Genomic DNA, 24,062 nt, shown 5'->3' on the forward strand with positions numbered 1-24,062 from the left:
TCTTTATTATTCAAGGCACAGAAAGGAGGATGGGCTTCACATTTTCCCATGAGGATGCTGCACACACAGTAATTTTGCATCATAGATGAGCAACCCTTTGCTTATGAAACCCCATTATTTTTATAACGAGCTGCAGGCAAACTGTTCGACCATTGCTCCAGAGGGAAACATTGCCCACATTCAACTGAACAGTAAGCAAATCTGCCTTCTGCTCCAGAGAGAGAAGCTCTCTCTATCTTCCAAGACTATTTGCTCTACAGACATCTTTGAAAAGGTCACCTGGGATGACGAAAAGATCATCAGCGTCTCTGTTTGCAAGACATGCAGAAATATAAGAGACCCATGGAGAATTGTCTCCCAACAGACCCAGACTTGCTTAAATTAATCAATGTTCCATTTATTCCTTCACTGAACTTCCAGATAATAAATACATTGTATCTAACTAGTTCTTGCTTTCCCCCTACTTCTCATCACACCGACATTAGTTGGTCAGTCAGAAAGTGAGCAATCATTTACCGAACATCACTGTAAGACGTGTCTTTAATTCCTACACAGCTCAAAGTCTTTAGGAGAAATGTTAAGTGATTCATGACTTCTAACCACTCCAAAACAAGGGTACCTGAGCCAAGCCACTCTGACTTCTTGGATTCGATTTTTGCTTACATCTTATATGTCACTGAGTGCTTGTCACTGACCAGCACTCTGTGACATAGCTTCACATAACAGAGAAGGTTGAGAAATGAGTCCATTGCCTTGAATAATACTAGGGTTATGATACTAAGGAAGAAAACGAATATGAATATGGTGCGCAATTAACACACAAGAAGGAAATTTTTAAAAGCTGGCAGGATGATACATTTTGGGGAAGTTATTCTGCTGGTACAATACTAGTTTTCCCCCAAATAAGAATTGGGTATTCCTGTTGTGTTAGGTAATTATTTAACCAAAGCACCAGAAGTTAGAAAATTAGGTTAGATCATGCTTACACATTCCATTAAACAGAAAAAAAATTTAATCTTACTTTAGCATTTTCACGTGCCATTATGTGGTAGCTGTCATGTAGTAGTAATCTGAGAGCATAAGCGATTGCTTTAAAATTAAAGCAAGACCAATAGTTTTATAGATTATACTCCGTTTAGTGTTATTATAACTCAATGGCTATATTTCCCTTTGCTGTATAATATATCTTTGTAGCTTATCTATCTTATACATGGTAGTTTGTATCTCTTAATCCCATACCCCTATCGTGCCCTTCCCCCTTCCCTTTCCTCACTGGTAACCACTCATTTGTTCTCTATATATGTGAGTCTGTTTCTGTTTTTTTACATACATCATTTGTTTTATTTTTTAGATTCCACATATAAGTGATAACATGGAGTAATTGTCTTTCTCTGTCTGACTTATTTCACTAAGCATAATACTCTCTGGGTCCTTCCACATTGTTTCAAGTGGCAGAATTTCATTCTTTTATGGCTGAGTAGTATTGCATTGTATATATGTATATATACCACATTTTCTTTATCCATTCATCTGTTGATAGACACTTAGATTGCTGGTTATGGTAAATAATACTGCTATGAACATTGAGACATATGTATCTTTTTGAATGAGTGTTTTCACTTTCTTTGGATATATTCCCAGAAGTGGTATTACTGGACCATATGGTAGTTCTATTTTTATTTTTTTGAGGACCCTCCATGCTGTTTTCCACAGTGGCTGCACCAATTTACACTCCCACCAACAATGTACAAAGATTCTCTTTTCTCCACATCTTTGCCAACATTCTGTCTTTTCACCAATGAACTGGAGAAGGTAAGTACCTTCCTATCTCCTTATTATCTATATCACTCAGATGAGAAACAAAAACAGAGACTTAGGGAAAACAATCAAGCATATAAGTTTGAGATGGTTCCAGGACCTAACCTGAGCCTTTGGTTCCATATTGATTGTTTTTTCCTTTCCATCACTCATTGCATGCTGTCCTTCAGCCTCTCAACAAAAATCTAAAATTGTTTTCTCCCTCTGATGAAAAATAAGTCTTCCTCATAGAACTGTGTCTTGATTGGTTTTGAAATTGCACATTGCTTTGTTAGTGACCCGAGAATAGAAATTAACTTTGTCTTTGGGGGTTCAGAGATTGGGGATACCACCAGGACCTTCCTGACTGAAATGACCACTATCAGGACAATCTATTACTCAATTTAAATAATTACTGAGGTGGTAGACAATCTAATAAAAGTTGAAGTTTTTCCTTCAGGAATTCAGCATGTATAATTCTGGCAGAGGAGATGGCAAATTTGTGCCTTGATTATTGTTGTCAGAGAATCCAGTGACAGAAATGCTCATTGATGGGCTGGATAGTTTGAGACCACAAGGAAATGAGAGAAAATGATGATTTATTAACAGAAAAATTTCAGAAAGAAAGGGATAAGTTCAAGTATCTGTTATGTGGAATAAAATAATGGTATTTGAGAAATACTCATCAAAGTTGCAATGCTTAACTTTATCAGACAAAGGCCAAAGGGACTGACTACGTAAATTTCATTCTTGATGGGAGCCAGTTGGACTGAAGTCTTTTGGGAAAATGGAGGACTGGAAAAAATAATACATTTTTGCCAAATTTAGAATTGAGACTGACAAATGTGATTATAATTTGGGGGGGCACTTAGATATTCAGATGTGCAAGTAAAAAAATAATGTGGGGTCACAGTTGATTCAAGTTTTTAGAAATAAAGTGTAGAATTACATTTACACAACACATGAATGCTTGTAAAGATCTGTGGATAAATGTACTTTGATGTGAGTCAATTACATTTATTCTAACAATTATTCCAGTGCAATTAAGAATTCTTAACAATTAAGAATCAGATGTAAAACATAATAAAATAAACATTTATGTAATGCTGGATGTGTGTGTTCAGAAACTTGAACCGTATATGCTTCTTAAGACCTTTATAAATAGAGTTGTTGTACTAAATTAGATCTTCTCTCAGATGCATTGGACAGAAGCACATACATCTCCTGAATTTTCCTGAACTGGTAGAAGCACTTGTAGCTGCTGAAGAAAAGACAGTGTGGGGTAGTGCATACATCTCTGTACTAAGATCCCAAAGACTTGACTTTGAATTCAGGCTCTCCCATCTGTTAGATAGGTGCCTTTGCACCAGTTAATAAAACTCCCTGAGTTTAAATTTCTTTATCGTTTTACCTAGATAGCATGTATCACTAAAGGATTGATGTGATAATTAAAGGAGATCATTTCCCTAAGTAAAAAGTGTTGGCAGGTAATAAGTTCTATATCAGCCAGAGTTCCAGGAAACAAATGGTAAACTCCGACAGGGTCACTGGGAAAAGTTAAATGAAGTGACTACTTACAAACAGTGGGCAAGGTTTAAAGAAATCAAAAAAGAGCACTGAAACACCCCAAGCAAGAAAAATGAGGAGCTAGAACTGAAGTGGGAATTAAGGACGCAGTTTTCAGAACCCAGAAAGCTGTAGTTTCCATCATAGGTATAGAAGTGACTGCTTGCCTAGAAACTGGTGGCCTGCAGTAAAAGTGAGAAAACAGTATTATCCTGCTTCCGAGCAGGAAGATGGCTGAGGGAATCGGCATTCCATGCTCTCTTTTACCATCTTTAGATCGCTCATTGGAAACTCCCATTGGCTGAGCTCAACCAGAAATCAGAAAGCAAGGGTGCTCAGGGCTTACTCATCACAGAAGTCACAGGAGGAGAAGAAAGAGAAGTAAATGATAGTTGCTGACCCAATTCTAAAGAAATTTTGTTGCCCGCAGCTCTTAGATACTATTAGGATCAGAGTCCACCATTAAATGGAGGAAAGTAAATAGGCTATAACAATATGGCCGTCATTGTGTCTCCAACACAGCCAGCCACCTTGCTCGTGTCACATACAAACTTCAAACTCAGGAATTTGGAAACAGAGGCAAAGCTGTATGCAAACAGAGAGAAGAGCAGGAGGTAGAAAAGTGTTTGGTAGGGCCCACCTTCTCTTGGGTGCAATCCCATATTTTAAGGAAGCAAGACCTGTACAATTATGAACTTTGATGATTGATTAGCAACTGGTCAATGGAGCAAACTCCAAGACTTTTTGTGTATTGTTTGTTTTGTATCATAGGTTTGTTTTTCCAATTATAGCTTCCATTTCTTGAGTACTTACTATGTGCCAGGCAATAAGCAATCTATGTATTTTTTCCTTAATCCTCATAAAGACCATATTAAGTAAAATTAAGACAATTTCAAAATAAAATGCACTTGACTGACATTAAAGCCATACGCTTCACTTGAAGGTTGTTGGACTGAATCAAGTCACAAGTAAATTATCAGCTTCCCCACCCACACCCACAAAGGATTGATTTTAACAGAAGAGATAGTGAGTTTCATTACAAAATGTACCTCAAATCTACTCTTTCCACAAAGCCAATGTCATCATACCAGACTGCAGTTGCAGGAATCTCTCTTTTCTCATTCCTTGATTCATTTTACTTATGAAGCATTAACTGAACACTGATCCTGTGCCAGGAGGTGTTGGGCCCTGGGGTCCCTGGGACATAAAGATAAACGTGTCTCGGGCTTCCCTGGTGGCGCAGTGGTTGAGAGTCCGCCTGCCGATGCTGCTCCGCAACGGGAGAGGCCACAACAGTGAGAGGCCCGCGTACCGCAAAAAAAAAACAAAACAAAACGTAAACTTGTCTCAAGCCCCGTTTATAGAGGGGGCTGAATGATAGTGCATGCGCAAATGTGTGGTATTTAAGTCCGTGTTGGGGCAAGTCCAGAGGTTATTCCTCACATCCCCACCCCCTCGCTCCCACACACAAATGTGGTGGTGTGAACTGAGCTCTATGTTGTCTTAAATTTAGCATCACACGTTATATTCGGACTCTTTTTGTTGCAAGTAATGAAAGTCCTATGCAAATTATCACAAGCTTAAAAGAGGAATTCACAGCTCCTGTAGCTGGGAATACCACTGGTATAACTCATGAGATGGAAGGGGGACATGCAGAAACTGAGACCCCTTTCAGCATCCACCTCCTTACTCTGTTTTTTATTGGTTTCTTTCTGTAGGCATCTAGCTGGAAACATGCTTGCCAGCAACCCAGTTTCACATCCTCCCAAATGAAAAAGATAGTTTCTCTTTACATACTGATATGTTAACTGGAAAAAAAAAATCACTCTAGTTGGCCTTACAAGGGACATATGGCAACCCCTAGACTATTTGGGCAAGGTCTGTATGACCTGTGGACAAGAGACCCACAGGAGGTTGAGCGGCAGGGCAGAATGGGCTTGTCAGGGCATATGACCAGAAGGAAGACGCAGATATTCTGAGAACACAGCCCACTAGGATCACTCAACGTCTGAAAGCCATTATACTATATAAATGATTTTGCAAAATGAAACGTTATACATTAGGCCATCATGACTCACATTTTGTCCACTATACAAAAGTCTAGAAAATGGTAGAAACTAGAAAGATTGAAAACCTATTTTAGGGATAAAATATACTAAGTAGGAGGGCATGATCTATTTCCATTCTTGTTAAAATCACTTCTATAAAAAGGAGTATATATGTTTTTACTCTTGTCTGGTTCCACTACAGTCTGACATGTAAAGTAAGCCACATCTTATATTTTGTGAACCAGAGGCCCTGCTCTTTTTTATTACCTTAGACTTTGAGGAATCAGCAATCACAAGTGCCTCTATTTTTTTTCTCTGTTCAAAAGCTCTGTACACTATGCCTAAGGAATCCAGTTTGGGATATATCCCTACAAGCCACAGGTTCTTTCCTGCCAGAGAATCAGGAAGAGGAGGGTGGGGGGTGAGAGGTGATCAAGGGACAGGATTGGTGGTGACAGAGCTTAGAGCAATCACAACTTTCTCTTCACCATTTAGTTTTCTGTTTTCTTTCCCTGTGCAGATCTATCTCCACTACTACTTATGTTAAAGAAACACAATGTACTCATGATTTCCTTGGATAGTTTTTAATGTGAATTAGCTCATTAATAAATCACGTCTTTCCTTTCTCTCTCTATCATTACATAACTTACGCAGCACATGAAACAAAATAGAAACATTCGTGTAGACATGACAATCATTTATGCTTTATTCCTCACATAAGTGTAGTTATCCCATTTTTGTCATCAAAAATGTGTAATATTGAGAGCAAAAAGAAAGAGGAAAAGAAAGAATGTAAAGGGGGGGAGGTGTGTCCTTTCTCATTTGCATTTCTGGATCTCTTATCGTCCTCATCACCCTACCAGACCTTGGTTTATGTAACCATTTTCTAATGCCAGCGTTTCCTACTCTCTAATGATAAATATTCATCTCCTATCTTCTGACCTCTTAAAATCTGCCCCCTTGCGACTAGGGAGACCTAGGGCAGAGACTATGAATGACTTGTTATGTAATTTAATAAGAATCCAGGAACACTTTGGAGGAACCCAGAATTCACTGAAACTAACAGCGTTTGCAGATTTGAGTTCTATTTCAGTATAATCCATAATCTTTGGAATCTCTTAAACCTAGTCTAATTTTTTGCACTGTAAAGGCCTTGTTCACCAGAGAAAGTACTGTATAATAAATAGCAAGGAAGCAGTACAGGGTACATGTGTGGTCATAATTCAGAAAAGAGAAATCGCACTATTGTAACAACACAAATGAGGTCACTGTGGTGCCAGGGCCGTTAAGAGGCAGCATGCTCAAGGTGATAGCCACCAGCCCTTCATCAGCAATTTCCAGTTAGTCAGACTCATGGCCAAGGACAGAGGGCAAAGCATGAAACACATATCAGCAATAAGTCAGGAGCAGAATAATGGAAAACTTAAAAAAAAAAACAAAACTCTACTTGGAAACCAGAGGTAAAACCAGGAATACAGGTCACAGCTGAGAGAAATGAAGCTAAAAGTGGAGAAACCATGGAGGAGCTGAGTCACAGGCCAAAGAAAAAAGCCAGGGCACAGAGCATGGAACACCATGAGTCAGCCATCCTCTGGATAATGAGCAAGGAAAGAGCTGCCCTTGGGAGGTGCTGGATAGCTCTGCTTCTGAGTCTTAACTTAGCAGTGACCTGGGGCTGCTTTGGGACCTGCGATCTGATACTTGAGCGTCTAGTGGACACAAGGACCCCCAGGAGAAGTAGCTTTCAAAGAATTCAGATCCCACCAAAAGAAGGAGGGCTATTATTCCAAAATGTGTTCATGTAATAAAGAAATAAGATCTGAGAGCAGACATCGTATGCTTTCTAATCTTTTAAATTTAAGGTATGTCTATGGTCCAGAATGTGGTCTATCTTGGTGAATGTTCCATGTGAGCTTGAGTAAAAAATATGTGTATTCTGCTGATTTTGGATGAAGTAGTCTATAGATATCCATTATACCCAGTTGATTGGTGGTGTTGAGTTCAACTGTGCTGAAGGAAGGAAGGGAGGGAGGAAGAAGGAAGAAATTGAGGGGGCAGATGGGACCAGATGGTAGCGAACTAGACTGCCAGGCTGAGGACTTAAGTCAGCAAATTCACATCCTGAAGTTTCTTTGGAGGAGTAGAATAACCTCATATAAGCAGAATTGTGTGCATTGAAAATGAGATTTTCTGTTGTACTCTGAAACTCATTTATATTTAAAATGTTTGATTTAATTGTTGCACAGTAATATTTTAAAATCTCATAACATAGTAGAATTCATAAATCCTACAAAATGCTATGATAATGAAAAGCTAAAACAATTGGTAAAGAAAATAATCCTTTTCCAAAATTTCCCAAACTTGCTTCCTCAAGTTATTAATATGTATTAATAAATATATAATTAATAATTAAAATATATTCTTATATATATATATGTATGTGGATGTGTATTCCAGTAAGTTTTAGAAACACTAGGAAAATACTTATAGGAAAATACTTAACAGATTTCTTTACTTCAGAACTAATGTTATTTACATCTCCCAAAATGGGATCTATTTACATCTTTCTCCCAAATTGTCTGACCCTGTACAATTTGTTGTTGAAATACCTGGAGACATCTTTCCTGGAGCTAGAATTCATTGAAACATCAGTTTGAAAGATTCCATTTTAGTTTACTGGTTTGTTCCTAAGAAACCAAGCAGTTTGACTGATTCTGTTCACTGAATGGGACCATTTGGAATAAAGGAAGCATTCAGGGGCAGAATCCACCATCTCTAAATTACCAAAATCTTGGTATTTTTCCTCAGAAAATGGTTCATGCATAGTACACAAAATGTCTTGTGGAGGGAATGATTTCTTGCTTTCAGGATTCTGAAGGCACATCAGGATCTTTTGTTCTCTTGTGGTAATTACTTTCAAATTTCATTTTAAAAGCCACTTCTTAACAGGTGGCCACATAAGTTTATGTACCTTATGCAATGAGTATATTTTCAGACACTGAAAAATCAAGAACTGTGATATAAGACTTGGAACGCATCTTGGTTTTCTTTTAACCTCGGTCATGAATCAATGAATCGTGCTGATCCTTGAAATCCAGATTTACAAAATGAGTCTAATAATCCCTATTCTTCCACTAAAGCGAGTCAAGGAGGTGAAAGTTTCTGCAAACTGTTTAGCTCTCTGCAGACGTAAATGGTACCAACCAGTAACTTTTGTTATAAACAATACATTTAGCACCATTATTAAACTGAGTAGCTTAATCATTGAAATAGTTTATTCACCTAAAATTGCATACTCTTAGGGTGTATATCTACATCAAAACCAACGTCACATAAACAGGAAAGATATAAGTCAAAATCCCCATAGATTGTCAATTGAACTTAAGTCACATTGTGTAGACCTGCTTAGGTATCAGTACAACTCGTCCATTCACCTATAATCTCTCGAATAAAAAAACCAAAAAACAGGAAAATTTCCCCTTAAGGTTGCATTATTCACATCACCTCATAAACATTTTATGTAACTGATTCACTCATGCTGTTAGCTCTAATTTCTTGTCAACCTCATCCCTCTATAAAACCGTGACTGGGAATAAAGGGAGAGGATTGGATATAATGTCTGTGACACAAAATATGGACTCATATTTGACCTAGGCACAGATTCTGAGTATTTTTATATTACTCTGCAAATTAAAAGCATGCTGTTGACGCACATAGTCAATAAATCAACATGAAATATTGGATTCCTTCCCTAGTTGTCCTCTTTACCAGGGTTTCTAATAGAAATTCCCATATTCCGAAATCAGCTCATTGAGACCTCAAATCTGAACTTAATCATTGAACTATAGCCGTTGTTAAAAATGTCACAGCTGAATGTTAAAAACTGGTACTAGAAGAAAGATCTGTTCCCCAGGCACTTTTATCTGATTTCTAAAAATGTACTTGATAGGGATTTGGGTTTTGTTTTTCCTTTTCAGATGACTCTTGAGAAAGAAAAACAGTCAACATTTACAGCAAGAATTTAAAAACAAACTGAGCAAGACACCGACACAGGGTTTGAACCTTCTAGTTGGCTAAAAAAGTAAACCATTTCTCCCCTCCCCCCCAAAAATGAGTAATTAGAAAATAAGCTTCAATCAAAGCTTAATCTATATGTTTTCTAAAGCTAGGAAAATAAAACAAAACCAGAAGATCCAAATATTTTGCAAACACAACCTAGACAGTTCATTTGCTTCCAGTCCCTGATTTATAGACATTATAAACAATTGGGCAAAGCAATAGACTGCTGGAGCTTCTTCAAAAGAATGATGCAAATAGCAGGAAGAAAATTAATAAGCAACAGATGGACACATGAGCATTCTTTGTAACTGGCTGTGAGTACAGCATGTGCTGTTTTGTTTGTGCATGTGTCTCTTTGACATATGCAGTATTTGTGTCTGTAGATATACAAAAAATCACCATCACCAAAGAGGCTTGGATCTTATCAGTAACTGTAATTTTAACAGAAATGAGAAAGACAAGTACTCAGAGTGAGAAAATACATTTTTCCTCTCAACAGAATACCCCATTTCCTCCAAAAACAAACAACTTATGGATAAGAAAAAGCAATGTTTTGCCAAAGAATCAACTGATGCCTGCAGTCATGAGGTAGTTTTTAAATGTGCAAATCAGTTCCATCCACGGGTTCACCTTTGTTTCAAAGCATTTGTTTCTGATGTATTGAGGGGAATTTTCCAAACGAAAGTCATGTTAATGACTGGGAATAAGTTATACCTCCACTCTCTGTCCAAACTTTCACCTTTTCCATGTCCAGTCACTTATAAAAGTGATATAGAACTAAGAGAGATTCAGCTTGGATTGAAAAAATAATCAGATTGAATATGCTTGTCTCCATTTAAAAAAAGGTTGAAGACTGTTGTCTTTTTATTCTTCATTCATAAATTCTAAAAAATACGCAGTAAGTGCCAACTGGACACAAGGTACCTGGAGCTGAGGGAATAAGTATCAGTTCCTATTTTCACAGAATTTGCAATCCAGCTAATAAAACCTAAAGATTAAAATATATTGAATAGACGTAAAAATATGAATTAACATTTATTTAAAATATGTATATATACATATAATATATACATAATCAATAAATCAGTCTGACATCCATCTACCAAGTAGTCTTACTAATTCATTTAATGTACTCTTTCAAATATTTATACACTATTTACTCAGCAAACATGTATTCATATCTCATGCCCAGATGCCACCACCTTCAACCTGAGGTAGATATAAAGAGGCAAAAATATCATTGCTTTGAAAAGTTCAAAGTCATCTAGGTGAGACAGACAGGCAAACATTTACTAACACAATGTGGTAAGTACCAAGCACATAGTAGCTATTGAAAAGGAAACACGTTCTTGCTGTAACAAGTGAGACCAAAGAGCTATGTGGCTACAGAGGAATTGACTAATTCTGCCTGATAGGGCTGGGAAAGTTTCCCCAGGGGAAGTGGTATCTAACTTGAGTTTTAAGGGATGAATACACATTTCCCAGATGGCCAAGAGTAAAAAGGCTGTCCTGGGAAGAGGCAAGATCACAAGTAAAGGCAAGAAGACCCCATAAAAAATGTGTCGAATAATCACTCATGCCCAATCTCAAATTTTCTTTGTGTGAAATTCTGCTTCAGATGGATCATGTCCTACATGATAAAAATAAATTTTTACTCTGTGCACTGTGTGCTCAGGGAATTTTGGTTACTGTGCACATGAATTTAAGGTTCTTCCTACTGTAGATAATTAGAGAAATAGGAAACTAGAAGTTGGGGAGAGGAAGCAGCAATAAATCATGAGGCAGAGAAAAAAAAAGAGAGGCAATGGAGTAAAACTGTAGGAGACAGAAAGGAAGCCGAGGGAGGGCTAATCCCAAACCTTGCAAGTGCACTTTTTGGTTTATGGGTGGAAACATCCCTGAGGATATGGATGGGGAGGGACTTTGTTATGCAGTAATCACATTCAAAATTAGTACCACTCAGCCCTGCATTGGGAAATGGAGGTTGAGAAATAAGGACCACCCCAAGCCTGTTTTCCAATTCAGGCATGCATGCGAATGTCTGTGGAAATATGGTGAAACCAATGGTGAAGAAAGGTAATTTCAAGTCATAAAATCAGAAAGGCCTTGGAGATGTAGACGGCAGACAGACACAGGAAATCTTCTGCACTCTGTGTTAACAGCATCAAACTAAACAACTTCATAATGATTATATTATGAGAGAAGAAATATTGAAAAGTTACCGGTGATCAATATGTACCCATCCAATGCTATTAATTACGAAATGAAGGTGCATACAATGGTACCTTAGTGGTTGTTTTTATGGTTCTACTTTAATAAACACAAATTATACTCATCAGAATTTTGATTCTCATGATCTCATTTCACATAAGGTTTATAGAAATCTAACTGTAGGTATTGAGAAAGAGACTACTGTATTATTTTCAACTAAACCCACCACATCCCATTTGGCTCTACACAGAAGACCTCAGGGGAACAGCAAGAAGTAAGTTTGGTAAAGTGAAACCAAAGAGTTTGAAATTTATCCCAGAAGCAGTAAAAAATCAAGAAAAAATTTTAGGTAACTCTGCCTTGAAAATAATTGTTTATTACGGCCTACTCATCTTCACTATTGAAGGTTTTCATACAATGCTTTTAACTTATGTTGAGTCTTCCTCAGAATTCAATAGAAATTTTATCTTTTATTGAGAACATATGCATTAAGGAAAGTGATATTACATGTGCATGAGTACAATATAACCAATTTTCCAAGTATAAGCATATAAATTCTTCAGCCTGAAATGTAATCTACTTTGGGTTTCCTTAGTTGAAAAAACAAAGTCTTTTTTAACTGCATGCATTACTTCTTGGACAAATAGAAGTTAGGCAGTCCTATTTGCCGAAGATTCAAGATCTCACTCCTGACTCACAAGGCCAAGTGCACTTAATAGATAGAAGGGAGTTGCATTCTGGCACTAGACCCCAGCCATATGTAAACCATATACAGTAGTGATCTTCCTAGTGCCAGAAAAGCTCAAAACCACGTGAAATCAATTAACACTATGATGATGTTCTCTTCTCAAATTTCCCATTTGTTCTGTAGCCATTAGGCACTGTGATCTTTAAGGTAGTTTTCCCTCTCTGTGCTGCTAAATGAATCAAATTCTGCACTAAAGTAACCTATTTGTTTAATTCTCTTTCTGATTGTTGAAAGAAAACAAAATGTACTGGTTTATTCCTTCGGTAGTAATAGTAATTAACATTAATATTACTAATTAATTTCTAGACTGTCCATTTAAAAATATGCTTACATGTTTATTGTGTGTCTTCTGCAGTAACTAAACTACCCAAACTCTAAGCAAGAAACAGTGGCATTCTTAAACTGAGTAATTCCAGGTGAGTTTAATAAAAGAACTATTTCCAAAGATGTGGACAGAACCAAAACTGGTAGTGGAGTGACCCATGAGTAATGAGAGCGGGGAGCTCTCACCACTCTCAGAGCTGAAGAAAGAAGAGTAGAGTGAGGTTCCCAGAACCCAGAAAGGTGACTGTATATAACAGGAGCTGTGGCCTTTGGTAAAGGGAGGAGTCAATCCACAGTGACCCAGCAAGTCATAAGCTAGCAGAGTAAATAGCCCACCTTCATGCCTCTGTCTCCCTCACTGGCCCAAAGTAACTTGAAGCAGGAAGACAAGGAAACTTTTTGATACAGTCCATACTGGTCAGCCTCAGTGGTGAAGCAGGGAGGGGAAGGGTGAATAATGGATCTGGAGGGGTAAAGAGAAGCTATCTAGTGCAAAGCTCCATGAAGGTGGAGATAAAGTGTGTTGCTGGCTGTTGATCCCAGAACCTAGTCATTAACCTGGCTATATAAATTTCCTAGGGATTCTGTAACAAATTGCCACAAACTGGTGACTTAAAACAACAGAAATGTATCTTCTCATGGCTCTTGAGGCTAGAAGATTGAAATCAAGATGTTGGTGGGGCTATGCTCTCCCTGAAGCCTCTAATAGAGAATCTTCCTTTGCTTCTTCCTAGCTTCTAGTGGTGGTTCTTGATCCTTGTGTTCCTTGCCTTGAGGCAGTATAACTCCAATCTCTGCCTCCATCATCACACAGAGCTCTTCTCTCTGTGTGAGTCTGAATCCATATTTCCTTCTTCTTATAAGGATATCAGACATTTTGGATTGCCTACTCTACCCCAGTATGACCATCTAAACTTAACTAATTATACCTGCAACAGCCCTATTTCCAAATCAGTTCACATTTCTGAGATACTGGGAGTTAGGATTTCAACATATCTTTTAGAAGGATACAGTTCAATCCATTCCACTAGTAGACATCAAGAAATTTATGGACTAAATGGCACATTATACCCTACAATATACAATAAGCAAGTTTTTTTAACAAAGTTTATTGCACGTTTGCTATGCCACAGTTGCTTTGCTATGCTAAGGTACAAAGGTAGGGATGTATACAGCATATTGCCTCCTCCATGAAACTCAGATTCTAGTAGAGGAAATAGATACAAAAATATATATATATATCTACAAACAATAAATGCTGGAGAGGGTGTGGAGAAAAGGGAACCCTCTTGCACTGCTGGTGGGAATGTAAATCAATACAGTCACTATGGAGAACAGTATGGAGGTTCCTTAAGAAACTAAAAATAGAACTACCATATGACCCAGCAATCCCACTACTGGGCATATACCCTGAGAAAACCATAATTCAAAAAGACACATGCACCCCACTGTTCACTGCAGCACTATTTACAATAGCCAGGACATGGAAAGAACCTAAATGTCCAACGATAGATGAATGGATAAAGAAAATGTGGTACATATATGCAATGAAATATTACTCAGCCATAGAAAGGAATGAAATTCGTTCATTTGTAGAGATGTGGATGGACCTAGAGACTGTCATACAGAATGAAGTAAGTCAAAGAGAAAAACAAATATCATATATTAATGCATATATGTGGAATCTAGAAAAATGGTACAGATGAACCTATTTGCCAGGCAGGAGTAGAGACGCAGAAGTAGAGAACAGACGTATGGACGTGGGCAAGCGGGGGTGGGATGAACTGGGAGATTGGGATGGACATATATGCAATACCATGTGTAAAATAGATAGCTAGTGGGAACCTGCTGTATAGCACAGGATGCCCAGCTTGGTGTTCTCTGGCAAACTATAGATGGGCGGGATGTGGGGATGGGAGTGAGGTCCAAGATGGAGGGGATATGGGGATATATGTATACGTATAGCTGATTCACTTCGTTGTACAGCAGAAACTAACAAAACATTATAAAGCAACTAAACCCCAATTAAAAAAAAAATTAGACAGGCAGAGAATAACGTGAGCCTGGAGCAGACAGAGATCCAGAAAGGCATCAATGCTGAGCAAGCCTTACATCAGAATCAAGTCTTAATCGTAGTTATCAGGGCTCATATGGTCAGATTTCTATGTTCTGAGAAGATCAGCAAGGCCATGGATCTATCCTGATCTCACAAAATTTCCCAGAGAGCCAATTAACTTTGGGGGATAGAAAAATGAGAGCAGCTCAATTATTAGAAGTGTAATAATAATAATGATAATGACAGTAATAATGTAATTTGACTACTGCTGGCCATTTTATAGGGCATCTCATTATGACAACTCAACAGTGTTGGGGAGAAGATAATAGCTGTTACCCTATTTTACAGGTAAAGAAATTTGAGAGGAATGATGTGAATTTCTCCACAACATACAACGAAGGAGGGGGAATAGTCAAGACTCAAATCCAGGTCTTCTAAATCAAATCCAAGATTTTTCTTCTATACATCATATTGCTTTTCCAAGTATAAGGTGGAAGTTTGGACAAAAGACACAAAGCAAAAAGAGCCTAACTTAGGAGCACTGGAAACAAGATCAGAGTAGGACCAACTGTTAAGCAAAACCAGGTAGCCTATGACATAGAGGTCTTTGAACCTCAAAGAAAGAGTATATTCCCAAGGGGAAAGACCTAACAAAGTCTACAGTGAAAGCTATGTGGAACTAGTGATAACAGGAAATGAGGACAGTCATCATTACAAGCATATATAATGTCAAGGGAGTGAGCATATTCTGAATATTGTAAAAAGGCATTTTCTAAAATAAAAGCAAAGTCTTCTTTTCTTGAAACCTTTGGTAGACAGTTGTCAGTTCTCACTTGGCACCCAGGATACAATGAGACAGATCTGATGGTGTAAGTTCCGGGAGAAGCTTTCTATGTGTTTATATTAGGTGAGTGAGTTTGTTTTTCTTCATCGTAATCTGTGAGAGGCTGCTTTTTGACAAGATCATGATACAATGTCATGCCCTTAACACTGAAATGGAAAAACTGAACCAAACCCACTTTGAGGGAAACTGGGACTGAGCAAAGTTTCACAATAATGTCACTCCTACAATGCATCATCTACACGGCACAAAACATGGGATTCCATGACATTCCAGCACACTAAATTGCCTCCCACTTCCTCTACTTTGCTTCCCACAACACACACAAACACTCACCCCAACTGCCCTTTGACTGAAACTATGTACTAATAGAAAGGAAGTGAGTGTTTAAATATTCCTTTTTTATTGAAGTATAGTCGACTTAACAATATTACACTAGTTTTAGGTGTACACATTGTGAGTGATTCAATGTTTTTGTAGATTACACACCATACAAAGTTATTACAATATTATTGACTATATTCCCTGTGCTGTGAATTACATCCCTGTGTCTTACTTAGTTTATAACTGTTAGTTTCTGCCTCTTAATCCCCTTCACCTGTTTTGTCCAGCCCTGCATTTCCCTCTCCTCTGGCAAACACTAGTTGGTTCTCTGTATCTGTGAGTCTGTTTCTGTTTTATGTTTGTTTGTTTTGGTCTTCAGATTGCACATATCAGTGAAAACATACAGTATTTGTCTTTCTGTGTCTGACTTATTATACTTAGCAGAATATCCTTCAGGTCCATCCATGTTGTCACAAATAGCCACATTTCATTCTTTTTTATGCCTGAGTAATATTCCATTGTGTGTGTGTGTGTGTGTGTGTGTGTGTGTGTGTGTGTGTGTGTGTGTGTGTGTGTATATATGCCTCATCTTCTTTATCCATTCATCTATCAATGGTCAGTTAGGTTGCTTTCATATCTTGGTTATTGTAAGTAATGCTACAATGAACACTGGAGTGCATACATCTTTTCAAATTAGTGTTTTCATTTTCTTCAGATATTGCTGGATTATAAATTGATGGATTATAAATATTCTTTTTACATTTATATGGATGTATATAAGCATCTGTGAGCATAAACCCTTAGCTTCCATGCTTTCCTAAGTAGTAGGATCTTTTGACTGATAAAATGATCCCAAAATGACATAGGAAAAGGAGTTACAAATAAGATACAGGCTTATTTCTTGGGAAAACCAAGTAATAAAAAAGAACAGAAATAAAAGATTGAGCGCTTATCTCAGAGACTTATCATTAAAAGTGAAAAGTTACCAAGAGAAGTAGACCTGTAAAATATTGCAAATATTTGTGAAATCTTTCCTTCACCTTTTTGCAACTAATACATATTGCTTTCAAGATAATAGAAGTAAATAAACATTTAAAGAAAAAAATTAATGAAAGAGGGCTTTTTTAAAGGATTACTAACTGAATCAATGTCTGCTTTTTTTATTTCTCTCCCTTTCCCCTTGCTCAGGTGCTTCTAAGTAGTCATCAAAGACATAGATTCAAGGGATGTTAATGCTACAAAGGACGTAGACATTAGCTAGCAGTCCATTGGTTTAAAAATACTGTTTTCAAAGAATACTTTGTTCAAAATCAATAAAAGCCCAACATAAAACATGGCTTTGTGCAGGTTGACATGCACTTGGGTCCTTTTCTCTCCCAGCCTCTATCTGCAATGCTCCCTAAAGGGATTCTGGGTAACTCTCCCCCAGAGCACTGGCTTGTAAAAGTCTTTCCCATGTATGAAAAAAAAAAAATTGAGGAGCAGAAAGGTAAAGGACTCCAACATCACAAAGGTGGTACATAGCAAATAAACATTTCTTCCTTGCTTTGTCATCTCCTAAATTTGTCTTCTCATCCTTAACTCATTTTGTAGAGCTACAGAATGAATTCCCAGGGGAGGAAAACAGAAAATGGCACCAAATAACTGAAAACTGATTTACTTCCCTTTTCTTTCATTTCAAGAAAGTAAAACACCTGGCTGTGCAATGCAATCCCTTTGAAACTGACATATAATCACAGAATATTTAATTATGGCCCACTTCCTGATAGTATCAGTTTTATGTTAACAGTTTTGCGGCAATTAAATTTCTCAGATTACCATTTTTCAGAAAGTTCTCCATGTGCGTCAATGGTAAGGGATCCATTTCCAAACCTGTCTTGTTTCCTTAGTGAGTCAGTCTCTCAAAGCTTATATTGCAGTCATTGTTTGTATTAGTAAAGTAATTAATCCCTAAAGTAAGAAGAACAACTACATACAGTCTCTGTGAAATTCCTAGCCGAAAAAGTCATTTCAAACAGCTTGCTTTCCTAAGTATTGCTTAATACTACCTAATCATGACTAGCACTGTACAAAAATATAGAACACACGGCAGAAGACTATGGCAACAGTGGAACTTGGGAAAATACGTGTATTGGAAGAAAATAATATAATGCTGGTGAGCAATGAAAAGAACAATCTTGAAAAAAAAAGGAACATATAAGAGTTTGGTGTACTGTGCTTTTCCAAACGTATGGCTTTATTTAGCAAACTAGGGAAAGTCTATTTTTTCCATTATTATTACTTATGTGTCAGCAGGCATCACTTGGCCTTCTCCCTCTTAGGCCTGACGCTGAGTCAATGTTTAGCATCCAAACCACACATAAACTATTTTTCCCTTAGAAAGTGCTCATCTGATGACTTAATAAAAGTACTTTCACGGTCGGGAAGAAAAAAAAGTGTTCGTCTTGTTCTTTGAGATTGAAAGCTGCTTAAGATTTCTAGAAAATACTGAAGTCAGCAACATTCAAAAATGAGAGTTTGGGGATGAGATCTCTCTACCTCTATGTTATTCTTACCATTCCCATACCTGGAAGCTGGAGTGATACAGCCAGACGCAGAACAGAAATTACTACCGGAAGTGCGGCACAGGTGGCCAATTCTTACAGGGTGCTGAGTGCTGACTTCTAGGTGACTTTCTGCACATTGGACTTTGCATTTACCCAATTGTCCTGAGGTCAGGACAGTTGACCACTGGCCCTAGTCAAACCAGGCAATTTCAGTAAAAACAAAGCAAGAAAGAGTGAAAAACTATAGCATTGAAGCCGTGAGTAATAACAATAGAACCACCAGTGATAATAACAGCAGATATTTTTAACATTTACTATATTCCAGCCACTAAGCTAGCACTGCGTGCATTGTTTTCCTCACTCTCACAACAACCCCTTCATTGCTGTTTTGCAGATGTGGAAGACGAAGCTTAGCAAAGTGAGGTAATTCATCCAAGTTCCCAAAGCTAGTAAATCAGAGTCAATATGAGGAGTCTGTTTCCCCCCCATCTCCCAAATCCAGCACTCTGTTTGTAATCAGTACAAAATACCACTTCCATCTCTGAAGAGAAGAAGCTGCACCAGATAACCAGTCTGTAAATTCCAGGTGAACTCCTTCAAGCTTTTGATTTCACACCAAAAATTGTCTTCAAAGTCTCTAGTAGGAGAGAAATAGCACATCATTTCCCAGAATGCATGGGAACACAGTCAGCAACAGCAATTTCCCCAATCCCATTTCTCAAAGCATCCTGTTCATCGGTAGCCCATGCTCCAACTGAGCAATTTCTGAGGCCTTTTCACCTTTCTGACTTTGTATTCACTGACATATTTTTCCTATTCTCACTACCCTCTCCCTTCTTGCACCTATACCTATCAAAATCCAAACCAGACTATAATTTTCAGACTAAATACCACTTTCTCTACAAACCTTTCTCGTGAGATGACATCTGCTGGATGTACAATTTCCAACTGCCAACCACATACATCCTGTGAGATGTTCTACATTTCTTCCCTATACACCACACAAGCAGGGGCCACACATACAAAAGGCACAAAACTATCTAACACCTCTGTGTGCCTATTATGGAGGTGGCTTACTTCCCTCTCACCCCTCACCCATAACCTCACATCAATTTTATCAAGTACAGCCAATGAGGTCATAATGCACTGTTCATTTGCAACCGTTTCTAAAGCCTAAACAAAAAGTGTAACATCATTCACGGATGCTCCGTAACTGAATCCTCATACGAATAAAAAAACGAACAATTCCAGGAAAACGTTGCTGGGAAATAATTCTGTCAAAAAATTCTGAAACCGTAGCACAACCAGAGGTATGTGTGAATAATCATTTGGGTGACATGTTACGGTCATACTTCTAGTACTTCTGGTACTTTATACTCTTTGAGATTGTGTTTCAGTAACAGTTTCTTCAGCAGGAACTTTACAATCAGTGATCAAAGCTAACCGTTGATCTTGGTTCAAAAAAAGAAACAAACAAAGCCAATGATCATGACAATGAAGAGATTTTGTACTATGTAAACTTTAATCAAATAATATATCAAGCCTGCCATATGCATAAAACATAAAAATGTATCTGGAAACTTCAGATGGAAGGTAAGGGAACGAAATGAAGATTAGGCTGATGAGGGAGGCCATGACAAATGTACAAGCAGAGGAGGAAGCTAGTCGGGGAGAATGATCTGTGAGTTGATGTGCATTGGTAAGAAAGCACAATTTGCATGTCCTAGATGCAAGACTTCTCTGCTCTCCGCGCCCTTGACAGGCCTTCAACAGGCTCAGCCAGGCTGGAAGAGTCCAAAATATTACCTAGGTTTTCCCTTCCTTAGAAAACAATAAAAAGTGTAGTGTTGCATTTTCTTTACAGCGAGGTCAATGTGACAGTTTGTCCTCTCAAGTTTCATGAAGAGTCGATTTTTTTTTAATCTGGTTGTATTTATATAAATTATTTTTATTTGTAGGGGATCAGCTAATAAGGATGTCTTAGAGTTATCTAAATCATAAAAATGCAAATCCTGTCCCTTATTCTCGAGACCGTATATTTGTGGGAGTGGCACAGGAGGGAAGAGCTAAAATGTGATCTGTCATAGCTCTTTATCTTCCCTGGTATCTGATTTAGTATCATCATCAGGCATATCATATTATAGGAAAAGTGTGAACAGAAGCCTTGAATTCACAGCACAATTCTTCTACCTTTCTACAAAGTCTAAAAGGTCTGAAGGCAAAAGAAGGATGATACATCCAATGTGGATATCAAATGGACATCAATGTGGATATCAAAGTTTTAGTATTTGAGAGACACACTTAGTTTAGGGTTTCTCCTTAAAAGATGGACACATTAAATTGACTTTCTTTCAAAGATTAGTTTATAGGCTGTTGTTTTGAGGCGTAGCTTCACCCTTTGTTAAGTTTAGTTTTACGTGGTTTGTTTCTAACATTGCAAACAGGTATATGACTCCCTTAAGAGGCAAAACTACTGAATGTAAAACAGAAAGATTTTGGTACTTAAGTGCAGAGACAATTGACCTCTTTAGTTCAACAGTACACACTGAGCATGGATGAGACTCATTGGTGATGTCACAAATCCTTGGTAGGCCTAAGATGTAGGTAGGGAGAAAAGAAAAAACAATGTAGAAAAAGACAAAAATAACAGTAAGAATAGAAATTTAGAAAATAAAGAAGATCATGTTCTAAGAATGAGCTAAAGATGTCTCAGGGGTCATGTAAATTCCATGTACAATAAGACATAGTCAAGGGACCCATTCTTAATGGAAGAAAATATTGTCCTTGGATCTACACTTCAAAATGCAAAACATCACATTATGGCTTTCAAACACTTTAACCTAGAGAGAAAAACACAAAGGCATTCCAATATAAGGAATACACTTTTCAAATGAATGCAATAGGATAAACAGTGACCTCTAATTTAAGTGTTACCTGGCCTGGAGCCAGGACTAATTAGCTCATGGCCTGGTGAACTGCATGTGTTTTTGCAGTTGCCTCAAGAATGCGCCACTGACGAGCCAGGCCACTAGTAACCGATTCCAAAGATACGATGTAGTAAATTGAAAAGATTTTTTTACCTTTCACACAGCTAAACTTTGGTTTTTCACTCATGATTAACCCTATGATCTTCCATTATAAACCCCGCTGAATAGAGCTGGTTTAATAACATCCTGCCTTCTTATGGAAAATAATCAAGAAGTTGCTCTGTGCCGCTCAAATTAAGGCATATTTAATTCCTTGTCAAATTCTTGTAAAGGTACCATGAAAAAGTCCAAAATAAACAGACTTGCTCAGACACAAAGGACAAAACGAACTGCAGGACCATTAGGACTCAGGCCAGTGGTTCTCATCATTTGTAACAATTTAGAATCCCCCCGGGAGCAAAAAAAAAAAAAAAAAAAAAAAGAACTAACTACTTCTGGGCCTCCACCCTCAGACCAACTATAGCAGATATTCTGGGGTTGGACTTGGATATCAGTGTCCTTTGAAAGCTGCTCCTGTGATTGTTATAGGCAGCAGGTTAAGTAGAGAACCACTAGCTTATTTGCTTATGAGAAAGGCAGTGGGGTGATGGAAGGGAATTCACTCATAGATGGGAACTCAATCTGTAATTACACAAGGTGCCACTTGTGTGGTTTTGTGTGAGTGACTCAGTCTCTCTGTGCTTCATTTTCCTCATCCTTAATACGGAGGATAAATATTTTCCCTCAGCCCCCCTCTGGGATTGTTTGAGGATCAAAAACTCACAGAGTGGCTTGCAAGTGGCAAGTGAGTAAGCCAGGGCTCCCTCCCATTTGGATGCTCCCTTTCTCCCTCTGCTATTGACCTGACAGAAGCCCTCATGGACTAAATTATTTCTTCCCTCCATGTTACCAAATACAGATCTCTCATGAAAAGGAAGTAGTGGTTATTCATTTTTAGGGATACTGTAAAATAAGTATTTGCAAATTTCTTCATTCTACAATCAACTTTTAATACACCTACTATTAGCAATCATCTAAAAATATGTCTTGGATTATCCAATGTATATCAATAGGACATTTACCCTTAAAATAGTAATCCTCACATAAAAATAGACCTCTTGCAACCAAGTTTATTCTTTCATATACAGGGCCATTTTGGAAATCAGAAAAATGGTAATTCCTAATCTTTTCATTTATTTTTTCTTCACATGTCAATTTATCAGAGGATCAACTGGAATGTCAAATATTTTGAAGAATATCTAAAACTTCCAGAAAGACAGCATGGTAAAAAAAAAAAAAAAAAAAACTGTACAAACTAGTTAAGAGTGAGCACTGTACACAAGTGGGCATGAGCTAGGACTTGGCTGGGTGTAAATAACTGATCATTCCATCTTAGAAAACTACAAAACCAGAGTCCCTGGATCACTTGCATTCTTCTTACCAGAACTCTGCCATTGACACATCCACCCTTTTGCACTATTCCTCTCATTCAGTTTGTTTCAGGAGATGCCCTTCAATCAATCAAACCAGGCAGTGGCACACATGTGTCATGTGGACCATAATTCACTACCAATTCCCATTCTTGAAAGAAGATGCTGCATGCCCGTAGAACTGTTCTAGTCAAACTTCTTAATCATTGGATGGAAGTATCCAGCAGCATACTGTGTTCTGATACAGCCTCATAAAGTCTTTCACGGTCATGACATCATCTATCTGCCAGGGAAGGTGGCTCGCAGGAGGAATAAGCAATGGGTTGTTGCCATGTTATCTCCCTCCTCTCCTTCAGAAGACATATGAATTTTAAAAGTTTTACCAGTGTCTGGAATCCAAAAGAGATTAGGTGTAACATTTATTCTGCTCAACTACCAAACTTATACTAACCAGAAGAACCAAAACCAAAAGGGCTTGGGGGTTTCAAAAATTACATGTCTGCTCTTCATTCATTCATGCTCTTCACAAAGTTACTTACTCATTAAAAAAGCAATTATTAAGTCTCTACTGTGTACTAAACAATATGTGAGGTAATAGAGATGAGATAAATAAGACGTAATTCCTCCCTTAAGGACGTTACAGTCTAGAATAAGGTTTCTCAACCCCAGCACTACTGATATTTAGACAATTCTTTGTTGTGGGGAACCTTCCTGCACATTGCAGGATGTTAACGTCACCCCTGACTTCTAGTCACTAGATGCCAGTAGCACCCCCCCTACCCCTGATCCAGAGTTATGACAATGAAAAGTGTCTCCAGACATTACCAGCTGTCATTTGGGGGCAAGGTAACCTCCAACTGAGGACTACTGGTTGAGAAAGAGGAGATAGACATTGAAAATGCAATGAATGACATGGGTACAATAATAGAAAAATGCATAGGATAAAATGGAGGCAGGGCTTCCCTGGTGGCGCAGTGGTTGAGAGTCCGCCTGCCGATGCAGGGGACGCGGGTTCGTGCCCCGGTCCGGGAATACCCCACATGCCACGGAGCGGCTGGGCCCGTGAGCCGTGACCGCTGGGCCTGCGCGTCCGGAGCCTGTGCTCCGCAACGGGAGAGGCCACAACAGTGAGACGCCCACGTACCG

This window comes from Physeter macrocephalus, chromosome 1, assembly GCF_002837175.3.
Source record: "Physeter macrocephalus isolate SW-GA chromosome 1, ASM283717v5, whole genome shotgun sequence".
Taxonomy (NCBI): domain Eukaryota; kingdom Metazoa; phylum Chordata; class Mammalia; order Artiodactyla; family Physeteridae; genus Physeter; species Physeter macrocephalus.